Genomic DNA, 16714 nt, shown 5'->3' with positions numbered 1-16714 from the left:
CATTATGCCATTAGATATTAGTCATTAATTGATACTTGTAATTTGATGCATATGTCTTATAACACACAATAAATGCAAAACTCAACCCCAGCCTTCTGCCACCCTTTTATTTATCCCTTTGTGCTCTTTCTTCCTGTAGACACTTCATAACCAGCAATCCTACCAATTCCTAAAAATCCGATAATCTCAGTACATGCCATTGTAGTGTTTGATTCTGGCCTGAAGATCACTTTCTGCCTGTTTTGCTTCATTCCTTGAGGGGATATGCCTGGCTTCTTCAAAGTGACAGGACTGAGAGAAGGAATTCTGTGTGTAGGGTGGTGCTGGTAATTTAATACACTTATTTTGCTCACATGTACTGTGATATAAATACAGAAGTGGTCACCTAAAACACTCTTCACACATGGACCAATTCAGATTAATAGCGTGTGTAAACCAATCACAAACAAGAGAAAATCTGCAGATGCTGGAAATCCAAGCAGCACACACAAAATGTTGGAGGAACTCAGCAGGCCAGGCAGCATCTATGGAAAAGAGTACAGTCGACGTTTCAGGCCGAAACCCTTCGGCAGGACTGGAGAAAAAAAGCTGAGGAGTAGATTTAAAAGGTGGGGGAGTGGGAGAGAAACACACGGTGATAGGTGAAACCTGAAGGGAGTGGGATGAAGTAAAGAGCTGGGAAGTTGATTGGGGAAAGAGACAGAAGGCCATGGAAGAAAGCAAAGGGGGAGGAGCACCAGAGGGGGGCAATGGCCAGGCAAGGAGATAAGGTGAGGGAGGGAAAAGAGGATGGGAAATGGTGAGGGGGGGCATTACCAGAAGTTTGAGAAATCGATGTTCATGCCATCAGGTTGGAGATTACCCAAATGGAATATAAGGTGTTGTTCCTCAACTTAACTGTGGCCTGATTACTACAGTGGACGAGGCCATGGATGGTAGTAGTGTATGTAAACAAGAGAAAACCTACAGATGTTGGAAATCCAAGCAATACTGGAGGAACTCAGCAGGCCAGGCATCAACATTTCAGGCTGAGACCCTTCATCAGGACTGTGTAATATTAATAGTGTGCAAATATTCAGAAGCATATTCAGTTTCAAGTTATATTAATTCTGATTCAGTGTAACTTTAAAGAAGTTTGGTCAAATAAATAATGCTGACGTTTCTCCTACAGAGGTAGAAGTTTACAGCTTTATTGGAACAAACCTGGAGTTCTGATAACTGTGATAAACTGTTACAGGAGACAGACATTATGACATGAATTTTTTTCCAACAGTAGTTTTCTATTACAGCTGTGAGAACTTCTGCATAACTTACTTCCTGTGAATACATTTCAAAATATCTTCTTAAATGTTACCTGACAGTAATTTAATACAAATCGATGTTCTGAGATACCTCTTCTATGCAGTAAAATATCTATCAAGCACATTTAACTATACAAACTATGTAGTATATTGACTGCTAAAGTAAATTTAGTTGTGGATGGCAATCTTTACTGTAAAATAAGTATGTCACAAGGGCTGCTGGAAGTGGAAAAAGTCACACGTTTGGGAGATGCTGTCAGAGTATTCTAAGCGGGTGCATTTTGCAGTTCTTTTAGTTGGGCAGAGGTTACTTACCTCTGGCCATCGAAAAGAATTGCAAAATGTACTATGATTTTCCGAAAAGGAACCTTCAATTATTTCAAGTTTTTGCACTGATTCACTGGTAGTGGGAGGAATGAATCTTCAGGCCGTCAGATAAAATGCCAGTCAAGATGGCTGGTTGTCCTAACAGTGACAAGCTCCTTCAGTGCTGCTAGAACAGCTCGTATTCAGGAAAGAGGAGCGCATTCTCAATTGGTCCTGACTTTGCCCTTGCAGATAGTGGAAAAGGTCTGAGTTGTCAGGAAGTGAATCACACACCACAAGATCTCCACCCTCCACTTGATTTTCTAATAAGTTAATGTTATGCTTTGTAACTCCAAAACATTAAACTAATTGAAAGCAAAAGCACGAAGCGCTGAATACCATATCTGAGTTTTGTTTTCACGTTAAGCAAGGTGCTCACATATGATGTGGTGGTTTGATGATGTATGCATTCATATATTTTGTATGTATAACCATAATGAATTATTTAAACAACAAACAGTATATTTACAATATTACTCAAATATTTTTTCATTCCAAGATGGCGGCGCGACGCAGCTTGCAGCGGCTACTCCAGAGCTGATTATCTGTTATTTGTGAAGTGGGGTGCCGTGCGCAATCATAATCGATTGAAAGCGGACGTGGGAGCACGGAGGAACACTGGGAAATCTCCAGCAAGACCTTCTTCATTGCTGCTGCTGCTGTGAGGTCCGGGACTCTGCTGGGAAGAACAGGCCCCCAGTCCTCGGGGTCGCATTGCCGATGGCCGTTGGCGGGGCCATCTTAATACGCTCGGCAGAGGATGGTGCTCAGAGAAGCTGTGCCAGAGAGGATGGTCGGAGGCTCGGAGGTTCGACGGACTCAGAGTCCACTGCGATCAGGTCGCTTTCGGTGTGTGCTGTGTCTGCGAGGCTGGGTTCAACGGAGCTTTCATTGTGTGCTGCGTCTGCGAGGCTGAGTCGGGCAGCGCCATGGAAGCCCATAGCGGGGGTATTCCCTTCTGCCGCCGGCGTGGGATGGCGAGTCTGTTGGGACCCTGGGGACTTGTGGAAACTGTGTGGTGATTTCTTTTGAACTTATAGTCCTTCAATATTTTGGACTATTTTTGCTGAGCCCATGGTCTGTTTTTTATCAATTATGCTATTGTTTGCACTGTTGTAACTATGTGATTTTGTGCAGGTCTTGTAGCTTTAGTTTTTGGTCTTGTTTTGTCTGGTGGAATTGGAGCTCCTTTCCGGGGAACGCGCTAAGACTGTAGTGCGATATTAATACGCAGCAGCCTCTCCGGACTCTGGATTGGGGATTGCCAAATGTTATGTGGATTTTCTGGTGTAGTCTGTTTTGTCATGTGCTTTTGTGATATCATTCTGGAGGAATGTTGTCTCATTTTTTAACTGCATTGCATTTGTGGTTTCTAAATGACAATAAACTGAATCTGAATCTGAATCTGAAATAGTACTGAATACTCACACACACCTCCCTGCTTAGCTATAAACTCCAACTCAATATAGAATGCATCTCATACATATACTATATATACAGTATATCATATAATACATATATACTATATATATAGTATACTATATATAGACAACCACAGCATAGTAAATTTTAAATTGTCCCATTCAGGTCTAAAGATTTAATCACTGTGGAAGATTTCTTACTGTTGTTGGCTTTTTTTCCTTAGAGCGACAGAGGCTGAGAGGTGACCTGATAGAGGTGTTTAAGATGATGAGAGGCATTGATCATGTGGATAGTCAGAGGCTTTTTCCCAGGACTGAAATGGTTGCCACAAGAGGACAGTTTTAAGCTGCTTGGAAGCAGGTACAGAGGAGATGTCAGGGGTAAGTTTTTTTTTACTCAGAGAGTGGCGAGTGCGTGGAATGGGCTGCTGGCAACGATGGTGGAGGCGGATACGATAGGGTCTTTTACGAGACCCCTGGATAGATACACGGAGCTCAGAAAAACAGAGGGCTATGGGTAACCCTAGGTAATTTCTAAGGTAGGGACATGTTCAGCACAGTTTTGTGGGCCGAAGGGCCTATATTGTGCTGTAGGTTTTCTATGTTTCTAATATCTTTTCTGACAAGGGAGGTTACTTTTTTGGCAGGTGAGTCTTGTGGCTGTGAAAGCTGTCTTAAGTTCTGGGTCCTCCTCCGTGATGGTTGAAGGAGACGCAGACTGCTGGAGGTGGTTCTGACAGCTCCGGAGACCTTTCTTCTCCATTTCTCTGAATCTATTTTGATCCTTGCTTCCCTCCTGGTCTCAGCGTCTTTCTCTCTCTTTATTCTGCTCTTTTTTCTCCTGTTCCGCCGCTCTTCAACACCTTTTTCTTTCTCCCTCACATTCTGTCTCTATCTCTTCTCTCCTTTTCAACTTAGTCCTTCTTTGTCTTCTAGTTTCTTCTGAGTATCTCTGAATGTGCTAATTTCTCAAGAAATTAGATCTCGTTTATCCTCTTCCATTTCCATAGCTCTTCTGTCAACTTCCTCTTTCTTTTCCTTTTTAATCTTTCTAGGATGTGCATCTTGACCTTGAGAAGGTGCACTTAGTTCACTGGAGTATTCCCTTATTAATCCTTCTATTGCTCCCTTTACAATCCCCTCTTGCTTTCATCATCCATATCATCATTTGACAAATCCTCTGTTTTCATATCTCCATTCACTCCTTTCCATTCATCCAGCTGGGCTTTGGTCTTTGCATCACCTTTTACAAGCAGCTTTTTGTCTCCCACTTGAAGCTCATGCAATAACCTTAATGCACGCAGAATTGACTCTGGTTCTTTAAAATCACAAAAGCTGAATGCTAGCAACTTTTCTGAAGCACCTTGAACTCTCTTCCAGTTTAAAACAAGCCACATTTTGCAAGTAACTGCCTGATTAACATATCAGAAGTTTTCTCAGATCTGTTACCTAGAAAAACTGCATGGTCTTTCCTTGGTCCAAAATGCTTTCCAGCCAGAGGCACAGAGGTTGGCACCAACACCCATTTTCCCTCCATTGGGCAACAGTTCATGAAGACGGTTATGGCATTATCCAGTACCTTTCTTAATTCGCTTTCAGTTAACTCTGGTGCAGGGGATGTGGCATGCAAATAGTGGATGGATCTCCAATCAAGTTGTAGTTGACTCATCACGTCCCCGTAATGCTGGGCCTCTTGATTGTACAACATGTAAGCCCAAGATGGCTTGTTGGTGATGTATTTCACAGTTGTGAATGTCACTCCCACAGGAGTTAGCTTTTCTGCGGTTTAAGTTCTTAGCTGGATATCTGCAGGCTTCAGTTCAGTATCTTTGAAATACCATTCAAAATCATTTTGTGGACTGACTGAAAAAGCCAAGCCAATGTCCAATTCCATTTTAATTAATTTGCCATTCACTTCTGTTGTAAGCCATATTGCTTGACTATTGTTAGTTTTCACATAGTAAATCTTAAGGCTACTCAGTCCTCTCATCGTCATCAGGTTTTTCATCAACAACGTGCAAATTAATACTCTTTTTGAAACTGCAACTTGACTTTTTATCTTTATCTTTTCCCTGTGCAGTCTATTTATTTTTGTCCACCTGACATGCTCTTTGTATGTGTCCTACTTTGTTGCATTTTCTGCAAGTTTCACCTTAAAATTTGCGTTGGTCTGGTGTATATGAGCCACTGCTGCAATGATAACACAATTTGTTCGGCGAGGCAGGTTTCTGTTTAGAAACTCCCTTTCTTTCCTGACTGCAACTCCATTGTGTCTCTCTGTCTGCTGTTTCCATTGACAGAGCTTTTCAACTGCTCTTTTAAATGTAAGTTGTATTTCAGTTAGGAACTGTTTCTGAAAGCTTTCCTGTAAGATTCCACAAACTAAATGATTTCTCAGTGCATCATTAAGCCCATCACTGAACTTACAATTCTCAAACAATCTCTTCAATTTAGCTATATGTGCTGAAAAGGACTCCCCCTCCTTTTGATTCTGTTTGTGAAACCTAAAGCGTTATGCAATCAACAATGCTTTCAGTTCTAAAAGTTCCTGCATTACTTTCACGATATCAGCAAAGCTCATTTTGGCTGGTGTGGTTGGAGCAGTTAAACTTCCCAATGCATTCAGCAAGACTGGTACTTATTTCTCATTGGCTATTTAATTTACTTTAAAATATTGCTCATTCTGCTCCATATATAATATCCAGTTACTTGTTGTGTAATCAAATGCATCAATCTTTGTAGCCAGCCACTTCTGTTCTTTTTTTTATCATTATCATCACCCGATACTCATTGTTTATGAACCCATGAATTTGTCCATTTTCTGCCTTATTTTTAACTCAGCAGTCTCTGTCTTATCCCGAAGAAGCACATGCTGAGCTGCTTTTTTTTGTTCGACTGTTTCTCATTGAACTTTTTTTTAAATACTAGTATCTCACTGTGCTTCAACATGAAGGTAGTTATCTTGGGTTCATTTAAAATTTTCTCATCACCACTGTTATGTTTTGTAACTCCAAAACATAAACTAATTAAAAGCAAAAACTTGGAGCCGGGAATAAGGTATTTTAGTTTTGTTTTTTTCTTTAAATGAAGCACGCACGCATGACCTGGTGGTATGATGATGTTTGCCATTCTCGTATTCCATACATACAACCATAATTAATTATTTAAACAAAGGGTGCTTAATAAAACAATATATTTAGAATATCACTCAAATTGATTAAATACAAAACAGTTAATTTAGAATCTACATCACCTGCTGTAATTAAAATGAATCTTTAATCGTCTGCCATACTGCTTAACAAATTCTAGAACTTGATGCTGCAAGTTTTTATCTAGAGCAGGGGTGTCAAACTCATTTTAGGTCACGGGCCGGATTGAGCAAAATGCAGCTTCATGCGGGCCAGATCAGTCGGACGCGTGCGAACGCAGCTTTCGTTGCCTCCGTTTTTTCAGCCTGCTCTCATGTGTCTCAGTCTCTGCTATAACTACAAAGTGTTTCACTTTACAAATTCCGTTTCTTATGAAGAAGACTGCCGAATAAACACTAAAAACCCTGAAAACCTGGTACCTGAATAAACTCAGCATTAGCCATATCATACGCCATAGGCGCTTCGATTACTGGGGCCAGCTTTAATAGTAATTAGATATTATCTCACGGGCCAAAGATAATTCCACCGCGGGCCGGATTTGGCCTGCGGGCCTTGTGTTTGACATATATGTCGTACGTGATGTCCCAGGTTTTAGGGAGTGTTACCCTGAGTTTTAGGGGCACTTAAAATCTAGGCGTACTTTCAACTACATGGCTGATGGACTTCAAAATCTCACTTCTATAAAATTCCAAGCCTTTGGTTTTGGAATTCTTATTTACCTATTTTTTAAAAAAAGAAATTGCTCCAAAGTACTAGCCATTCGGAGAATTTGTTAAAGTTAATATAAAGTGTGTGTTCTAACAGGAGCTGATATTACTCTGCTAGCAGCTGTTGCATCTGAAAGTATATAGGACTTAACAGAAACTACAGCATGCTGTCTTTAAATAGACACAACTCAAATGGCCAGTAGTCCTGATGATTATCAGTCCCTATACTTGTAGTGGCCTGTGGCTAGATTCTAATCAGCACTCTGATGTCTTAAGTTGGTGTATCCCATTAAAACTGAATCAGATACATTAACTATTAAGGAACCATTCAGCAGCATTTGTTGAACTGGCTGAAGGCAATTCCACATGCTGACCCTGTGGATACGGCTATTCAAAGTGATGTAACTAGTAACCCTTTGATGTAATGGGAGTTCACTGTTTCTCATGGTAATTGGTACTGGTCTCATCAGCACAAAAACATGACTTTTTGAAGTCTTCAGGATGAAAATTACAAATCGTATATTTTTATTGGAATTCCAGAAAAGTCTAGATTGATAGTTAAAATGTTGGTTCTTCTATACGTTCAAAATGGTGTTCCAGTGGGACTTTTGCACAGTGAAACCTTGACCAGTGAATAAAATGGGATGAAACAGGTTAAATGCTGAGAGGGCATGGTCTCTGAATAAGGCTGAGATAAGAAAGAATTTCTTCTCTCAGGGGGTTGTGAGTATTTGGAAATGGTTGCAACAAAAATCTGTAGGGACAGAGACCTTGGGTATGCATAATGATGAAATAGGTATCTAATCACAAGGGCATGGCAAAAGGGCAGGAATGTAGACTTGAGGAATGTTGGATCATTGAATGGTGGAACAGGCTCAAGTGATTGAACAGCCTCCTCCTGGTCCCGTTTCTTTTATGGAATTAGAAGTTTGTTTGAAGTGGAGTGAATGAGATTGCATTACCCTTTTAGAAGTTTTTATGAATTTGTAACCAGTTCTAGGAATGGACAACAGATATTAAATACATTGTTATGAAAACCAGACTTAACCCAGATTTCACTTGAATCCTGAGTAAATCCTGGGTTAGATTGGGTTCGACCTATTCAATTTATGCTTAAAACAGAATGCTGCTTTTCAATATTAATTCGTCTGCTTGCCACAAAATTCAATACAAGTAGATCCAGCCACAATCTGTTGGTGTCTTAAGTAGCAGCCTTGTCTGAGTGGTAACACTCCAATCTCTGAGTTGGAACATTATTGGTTACAGCCTTGCTCCAAACACAAAAGCTGCTATTTGGACGGAACTGAGGGAATGCTACATTTTTGGATTTACTCTTTTGAGCGTGATGTTCAACTGAGATTCAGTCTGCCCCACAGGTGGACAAAGATCCCACAACATCATTCAAGGAAAAGTGGGAGTTCTAGTCATACAGCATGGAAACAGTTGCATTGGCCTACCAGTCCATGCCAACTTTGAAGCACCCATTCACACAGAATCTAGATTAATCCTGTTTGACTCTCCCCATACTCTCCATGCCTGCTCCCAGATTCTATCATTCATCTATTCATGAGAGTAGTTTACTGTGGCCAATTAACCTACAAATGCACTCCACTTTGGAAGATGGAGGAAACCAGAAAAAACAAGAAACTCTCGCAGTCACAATGGCATGCTAAGAGGCGGTCACAATGTATACTAAGAGGCGGTCACAGTGTATACTAAGAGTCGGTCACAATGTATACTAAGAGTCGGTCACAGTGTATACTAAGAGGCAGTCACAATGTATACTAAGAGGCGGTCACAGTGTATACTAACAGGCGGTGAGTGTATACTAAGAGTCGGTCACAATGTATACTAAGAGGCGGTGACAATGGCATGCTAAGAGGCGGTCACAATGTATACTAAGAGGCGGTCACAGTGTATACTAAGAGGCGGTCACAATGTATACTAAGAGTTGGTCACAATGTATACAAAGAGGCGGTCACAATGTATACTAAGAGTCGGTCACAATGTATACTAAGAGTCGGTCACAATGGCATGCTAAGAGGCGGTCACAATGTATACTAAGAGACGGTCACAGTGTATACTAAGAGGCGGTCACAATGTATACTAAGTCGGTCACAATGTATACTAAGAGGCGGTGACAATGGCATGATAAGAGTCGGTCACAATGTATACTAAGAGGCGGTCACAGTGTATACTAAGAGGCGGTCACAATGTATACTAAGAGGCGATCACAATGGCATACTAAGAGGCGGTCACAATGTATACTAAGAGGCAGTCACAATCTATAATAAGAGGCGGTCACAATGTATACTAAGAGGCGTCACAATGTATACTAAGAGGCGGTCACAATGGCATACTAAGAGTCGGTCACAATATATAATAAGAGGCGGTCACAATGGCATACTAAGAGTCGGTCACAATATATAATAAGAGGCGGTCACAATGTATACTAAGAGGCGGTCACAATGTATACTAATAGGCGGTCACAATGGCATACTAAGAGGAGGTCACAATGGCATACTAAGAGTCGGTCACAATATATACTAAGAGGCGGTCACAATGTATACTAAGAGGCGGTCACAATGTATACTAATAGGCGGTCACAATGGCATACTAAGAGGCGGTCACAATGGCATACTAAGAGTCGGTCACAATATATACTAAGAGGCGGTCACAATGTATACTAAGAGGCGGTCACAATGTATACTAATAGGCGGTCACAATGGCATGCTAAGAGGCGGTCACAATGGCATGCTAAGAGGCGGTCACAATGTATACTAAGAGGCGGTCACAATGGCATACTAAGAGGCGGTCACAATGTATACTAAGAGGTGGTCACAATGTATACTAAGAGGCTGTCACAATGGCATACTAAGAGGCGGTCACAATGTATAATAAGAGGCGGTCACAAAGTATACTAAGAGGCGGTCACAATGTATACTAAGAGGCGGTCACAATGGCATACTAAGAGGCGGTCACAATGTATAATAAGAGGCGGTCACAATGTTTACTAAGAGGCGGTCACAATGGCATGCTAAGAGGCGGTCACAATGCCATACTAAGAGGCGGTCACAATGGCATACTAATAGGCGGTCACAATGTATACTAAGAGGAGGTCACAATGTATAATAAGAGGCGGTCACAATGTATAATAAGAGGGGGTCACAATGTATACTATGAGGCGGTCACAATGTATACTAAGAGGCGGTCACAATGTATACTAAGAGGCGGTCACAATGGCATACTAAGAGGCGGTCACAATGTATACTAAGAGGCGGTCACAATGGCATACTAAGAGGCGGTCACAATGGCATACTAAGAGGCGGTCACAATGTATACTAAGAGGCGGTCACAATGGCATACTAAGAGGCGGTCACAATGTATACTAAGAGGCGGTCACAATGGCATACTAAGAGGCGGTCACAATGGCATACTAAGAGGCGGTCACAATGGCATACTAATAGGAGGTCACAATGTATACTAAGAGGCGGTCACAATGGCATACTAAGAGGCGGTCACAATGTATACTAAGAGTCGGTCACAATGGCATGCTAAGAGGCGGTGAGTGTATACTAAGAGTCGGTCACAATGTATACTAAGAGGCGGTCACAATGTATACTAAGAGTCGGTCACAATGGCATACTAAGAGTCGGTCACAATGGCATACTAAGAGGCAGTCACAATGGCATGCTAAGAGTCGGTCACACTGTATACTAAGAGTCGGTCACAATGTATACTAAGAGGCGGTGACAATGGCATGCTAAGAGGCGGTCACAATGTATACTAAGAGGCGGTCACAATGTATACTAAGTCGGTCACAATGTATACTAAGAGGCGGTGACAATGGCATGATAAGAGGCGGTCACAGTGTATACTAAGAGTCGGTGACAATGGCATGCTAAGAGGCGGTCACAATGTATACTAAGAGACGGTCACAGTGTATACTAAGAGGCGGTCACAATGTATACTAAGAGGCGGTGACAATGGCATGATAAGAGGCGGTCAAAGTGTATACTAAGAGGCGGTCACAATGTATACTAAGAGTAGGTCACAATGGCATGCTAAGAGGCGGTCACAATGTATATTAAGAGTCGGTCACAATGTATACTAAGAGGCGGTCACAATGGCATACTAAGAGGCAGTCACAATGTATACTAAGAGGCGGTCACAATGTATACTAAGAGGCGGTCACAATGTATACTAAGAGGCGGTCACAATGGCATACTAAGAGGCAGTCACAATGTATACTAAGAGGCGGTCACAATGGCATGCTAAGAGGCGGTCACAATGGCATACTAAGAGTCGGTCACAATGGCATGCTAAGAGTCGGTCACAATGTATACTAAGAGTCGGTCACAATGGCATGCTAAGAGGCGGTCACAGTGTATACTAAGAGTCGGTCACAATGTATACTAAGAGTCGGTCACAATGGCATGCTAAGAGTCGGTCACAATGTATACTAAGAGGCGGTCACAATGGCATGCTAAGAGTCGGTCACAATGTATACTAAGAGGCGGTCACAATGTATACTAAGAGTCGGTCACAATGTATACTAAGAGGCGGTCACAATCTATACTAAGAGTCGGTCACAATGGCATGCTAAGAGTCGGTCACAATGTATACTAAGAGTCGGTCACAATGTAAACTAAGAGTCGGTCACAATGTATACTAAGAGGCGGTCACAATGGCATGCTAAGAGTCGGTCACAATGTATACTAAGAGTCGGTCACAATGTATACTAAGAGTCGGTCACAATGGCATGCTAAGAGGCGGTCACAGTGTATACTAAGAGTCGGTCACAATGTATACTAAGAGTCGGTCACAATGGCATACTAAGAGGCGGTCACAGTGTATACTAAGAGTCGGTCACAATGTATACTAAGAGGCGGTCACAATGGCATGCTAAGAGGCGGTCACAGTGTATACTAAGAGTCGGTCACAATGTATACTAAGAGGCGGTCACAATGGCATACTAAGAGGCGGTCACAATGGAATACTAAGAGGCGGTCACAGTGTATACTAAGAGTCGGTCACAATGTATACTAAGAGGCGGTCACAGTGTATACTAAGAGTCGGTCACAATGTATACTAAGAGGCGGTCACAGTGTATACTAAGAGTCGGTCACAATGTATACTAAGAGGCGGTCACAATGGCATACTAAGAGGAGGTCACAATGTATACTAAGAGGCGGTCACAATGTATACTAGGAGTCGGTCACAATGTATACTAAGAGGCGGTCACAATGGCATGCTAAGAGGAGGTCACAATGGCATACTAAGAGGCAGTCACAATGTATACTAAGAGGCGGTGACAATGGCATACTAAGAGTCGGTCACAATGTATACTAAGAGGCGGTCACAGTGTATACTAAGAGGCGGTCACAATGTATACTAAGAGGCGGTCACAATGGCATACTAAGAGGCGGTCACAATGTATACTAAGAGGCAGTCACAATCTATAATAAGAGGCGGTCACAATGTATACTAAGAGGCGTCACAATGTATACTAAGAGGCGGTCACAATGGCATACTAAGAGTCGGTCACAATATATAATAAGGGGCGGTCACAATGGCATACTAATAGGCGGTCACAATGGCATACTAAGAGGAGGTCACAATGGCATACTAAGAGTCGGTCACAATATAAACTAAGAGGCGGTCACAATGTATACTAAGAGGCGGTCACAATGTATACTAATAGGCGGTCACAATGGCATACTAAGAGGCGGTCACAATGGCATACTAAGAGTCGGTCACAATATATACTAAGAGGCGGTCACAATGTATACTAAGAGGCGGTCACAATGTATACTAATAGGCGGTCACAATGGCATACTAAGAGGCGGTCACAAAGGCATGCTAAGAGGCGGTCCCAATGTATACTAAGAGGTGGTCACAATGTATACTAAGAGGCTGTCACAATGGCATACTAAGAGGCGGTCACAATGTATAATAAGAGGCGGTCACAAAGTATACTAAGAGGCGGTCACAATGTATACTAAGAGGCGGTCACAATGGCATACTAAGAGGCGGTCACAATGTATAATAAGAGGCGGTCACAATGGCATACTAAGAGGCGGTCACAATGTTTACTAAGAGGCGGTCACAATGGCATGCTAAGAGGCGGTCACAATGCCATACTAAGAGGCGGTCACAATGTATACTAAGAGGAGGTCACAATGTATAATAAGAGGCGGTCACAATGTATAATAAGAGGGGGTCACAATGTATACTATGAGGCGGTCACAATGTATACTAAGAGGTGGTCACAATGTATACTAAGAGGCGGTCACAATGTATACTAAGAGGCGGTCACAATGGCATACTAAGAGGCAGTCACAATGTATACTAAGAGGCGGTCACAATGGCATACTAAGAGGCGGTCACAATGGCATACTAAGAGGCGGTCACAATGGCATACTAATAGGCGGTCACAATGTATACTAAGAGGCGGTCACAATGGCATACTAATAGGAGGTCACAATGTATACTAAGAGGCGGTCACAATGTATACTAAGAGGCGGTCACAATGGCATACTAAGAGGCGGTCACAATGGCATACTAAGAGGCGGTCACAATGGCATACTAATAGGAGGTCACAATGTATACTAAGAGGCGGTCACAATGGCATACTAAGAGGCGGTCACAATGTATACTAAGAGTCGGTCACAATGGCATGCTAAGAGGCGGTGAGTGTATACTAAGAGTCGGTCACAATGTATACTAAGAGGCGGTCACAATGTATACTAAGAGTCGGTCACAATGGCATACTAAGAGTCGGTCACAATGGCATACTAAGAGGCAGTCACAATGGCATGCTAAGAGTCGGTCACACTGTATACTAAGAGTCGGTCACAATGTATACTAAGAGGCGGTGACAATGGCATGCTAAGAGTCGGTCACAATGTATACTAAGAGGCGGTCACAATGTATACTAAGTCGGTCACAATGTATACTAAGAGGCGGTGACAATGGCATGATAAGAGGCGGTCACAATGTATACTAAGAGACGGTCACAGTGTATACTAAGAGGCGGTCACAATGTATACTAAGAGGCGGTGACAATGGCATGATAAGAGGCGGTCACAGTGTATACTAAGAGGCGGTCACAATGTATACTAAGAGTCGGTCACAATGGCATGCTAAGAGGCGGTCACAATGTATATTAAGAGTCGGTCACAATGTATACTAAGAGGCGGTCACAATGGCATACTAAGAGGCAGTCACAATGTATACTAAGAGGCGGTCACAATGTATACTAAGAGGCGGTCACAATGTATACTAAGAGGCGGTCACAATGGCATACTAAGAGGCAGTCACAATGTATACTAAGAGGCGGTCACAATGGCATGCTAAGAGGCGGTCACAATGGCATACTAAGAGTCGGTCACAATGGCATGCTAAGAGTCGGTCACAATGTATACTAAGAGTCGGTCACAATGGCATGCTAAGAGGCGGTCACAGTGTATACTAAGAGTCGGTCACAATGTATACTAAGAGTCGGTCACAATGGCATGCTAAGAGTCGGTCACAATGTATACTAAGAGGCGGTCACAATGGCATGCTAAGAGTCGGTCACAATGTATACTAAGAGGCGGTCACAATGTATACTAAGAGTCGGTCACAATGTATACTAAGAGGCGGTCACAATCTATACTAAGAGTCGGTCACAATGTATACTAAGAGTCGGTCACAATGGCATGCTAAGAGTCGGTCACAATGTATACTAAGAGTCGGTCACAATGTAAACTAAGAGTCGGTCACAATGTATACTAAGAGGCGGTCACAATGGCATGCTAAGAGTCGGTCACAATGTATACTAAGAGTCGGTCACAATGTATACTAAGAGTCGGTCACAATGGCATGCTAAGAGGCGGTCACAGTGTATACTAAGAGTCGGTCACAATGTATACTAAGAGTCGGTCACAATGGCATACTAAGAGGCGGTCACAGTGTATACTAAGAGTCGGTCACAATGTATACTAAGAGGCGGTCACAATGGCATGCTAAGAGGCGGTCACAGTGTATACTAAGAGTCGGTCACAATGTATACTAAGAGGCGGTCACAATGGCATGCTAAGAGGAGGTCACAATGGCATACTAAGAGGCAGTCACAATGTATACTAAGAGGCGGTGACAATGGCATACTAAGAGTCGGTCACAATGTATACTAAGAGGCGGTCACAGTGTATACTAAGAGGCGGTCACAATGTATACTAAGAGGCGGTCACAATGGCATACTAAGAGGCGGTCACAATGTATACTAAGAGGCAGTCACAATCTATAATAAGAGGCGGTCACAATGTATACTAAGAGGCGTCACAATGTATACTAAGAGGCGGTCACAATGGCATACTAAGAGTCGGTCACAATATATAATAAGGGGCGGTCACAATGGCATACTAATAGGCGGTCACAATGGCATACTAAGAGGAGGTCACAATGGCATACTAAGAGTCGGTCACAATATAAACTAAGAGGCGGTCACAATGTATACTAAGAGGCGGTCACAATGTATACTAATAGGCGGTCACAATGGCATACTAAGAGGCGGTCACAATGGCATACTAAGAGTCGGTCACAATATATACTAAGAGGCGGTCACAATGTATACTAAGAGGCGGTCACAATGTATACTAATAGGCGGTCACAATGGCATACTAAGAGGCGGTCACAAAGGCATGCTAAGAGGCGGTCCCAATGTATACTAAGAGGTGGTCACAATGTATACTAAGAGGCTGTCACAATGGCATACTAAGAGGCGGTCACAATGTATAATAAGAGGCGGTCACAAAGTATACTAAGAGGCGGTCACAATGTATACTAAGAGGAGGTCACAATGTATAATAAGAGGCGGTCACAATGTATAATAAGAGGGGGTCACAATGTATACTATGAGGCGGTCACAATGTATACTAAGAGGCGGTCACAATGTATACTAAGAGGCGGTCACAATGTATACTAAGAGGCGGTCACAATGGCATACTAAGAGGCAGTCACAATGTATACTAAGAGGCGGTCACAATGGCATACTAAGAGGCGGTCACAATGGCATACTAAGAGGCGGTCACAATGGCATACTAATAGGCGGTCACAATGTATACTAAGAGGCGGTCACAATGGCATACTAATAGGAGGTCACAATGTATACTAAGAGGCGGTCACAATGTATACTAAGAGGCGGTCACAATGGCATACTAAGAGGCGGTCACAATGGCATACTAAGAGGCGGTCACAATGGCATACTAATAGGAGGTCACAATGTATACTAAGAGGCGGTCACAATGGCATACTAAGAGGCGGTCACAATGTATACTAAGAGTCGGTCACAATGGCATGCTAAGAGGCGGTGAGTGTATACTAAGAGTCGGTCACAATGTATACTAAGAGGCGGTCACAATGTATACTAAGAGTCGGTCACAATGGCATACTAAGAGTCGGTCACAATGGCATACTAAGAGGCAGTCACAATGGCATGCTAAGAGTCGGTCACACTGTATACTAAGAGTCGGTCACAATGTATACTAAGAGGCGGTGACAATGGCATGCTAAGAGTCGGTCACAATGTATACTAAGAGGCGGTCACAATGTATACTAAGTCGGTCACAATGTATACTAAGAGGCGGTGACAATGGCATGATAAGAGGCGGTCACAATGTATACTAAGAGACGGTCACAGTGTATACTAAGAGGCGGTCACAATGTATACTAAGAGGCGGTGACAATGGCATGATAAGAGGCGGTCACAGTGTATACTAAGAGGCGGT

The sequence above is a fragment of the Hemitrygon akajei genome, chromosome 27 (assembly GCF_048418815.1).
Source record: "Hemitrygon akajei chromosome 27, sHemAka1.3, whole genome shotgun sequence".
NCBI classification, from domain to species: Eukaryota; Metazoa; Chordata; class Chondrichthyes; order Myliobatiformes; family Dasyatidae; genus Hemitrygon; species Hemitrygon akajei.
This window is presented reverse-complemented; position numbering follows the sequence as displayed.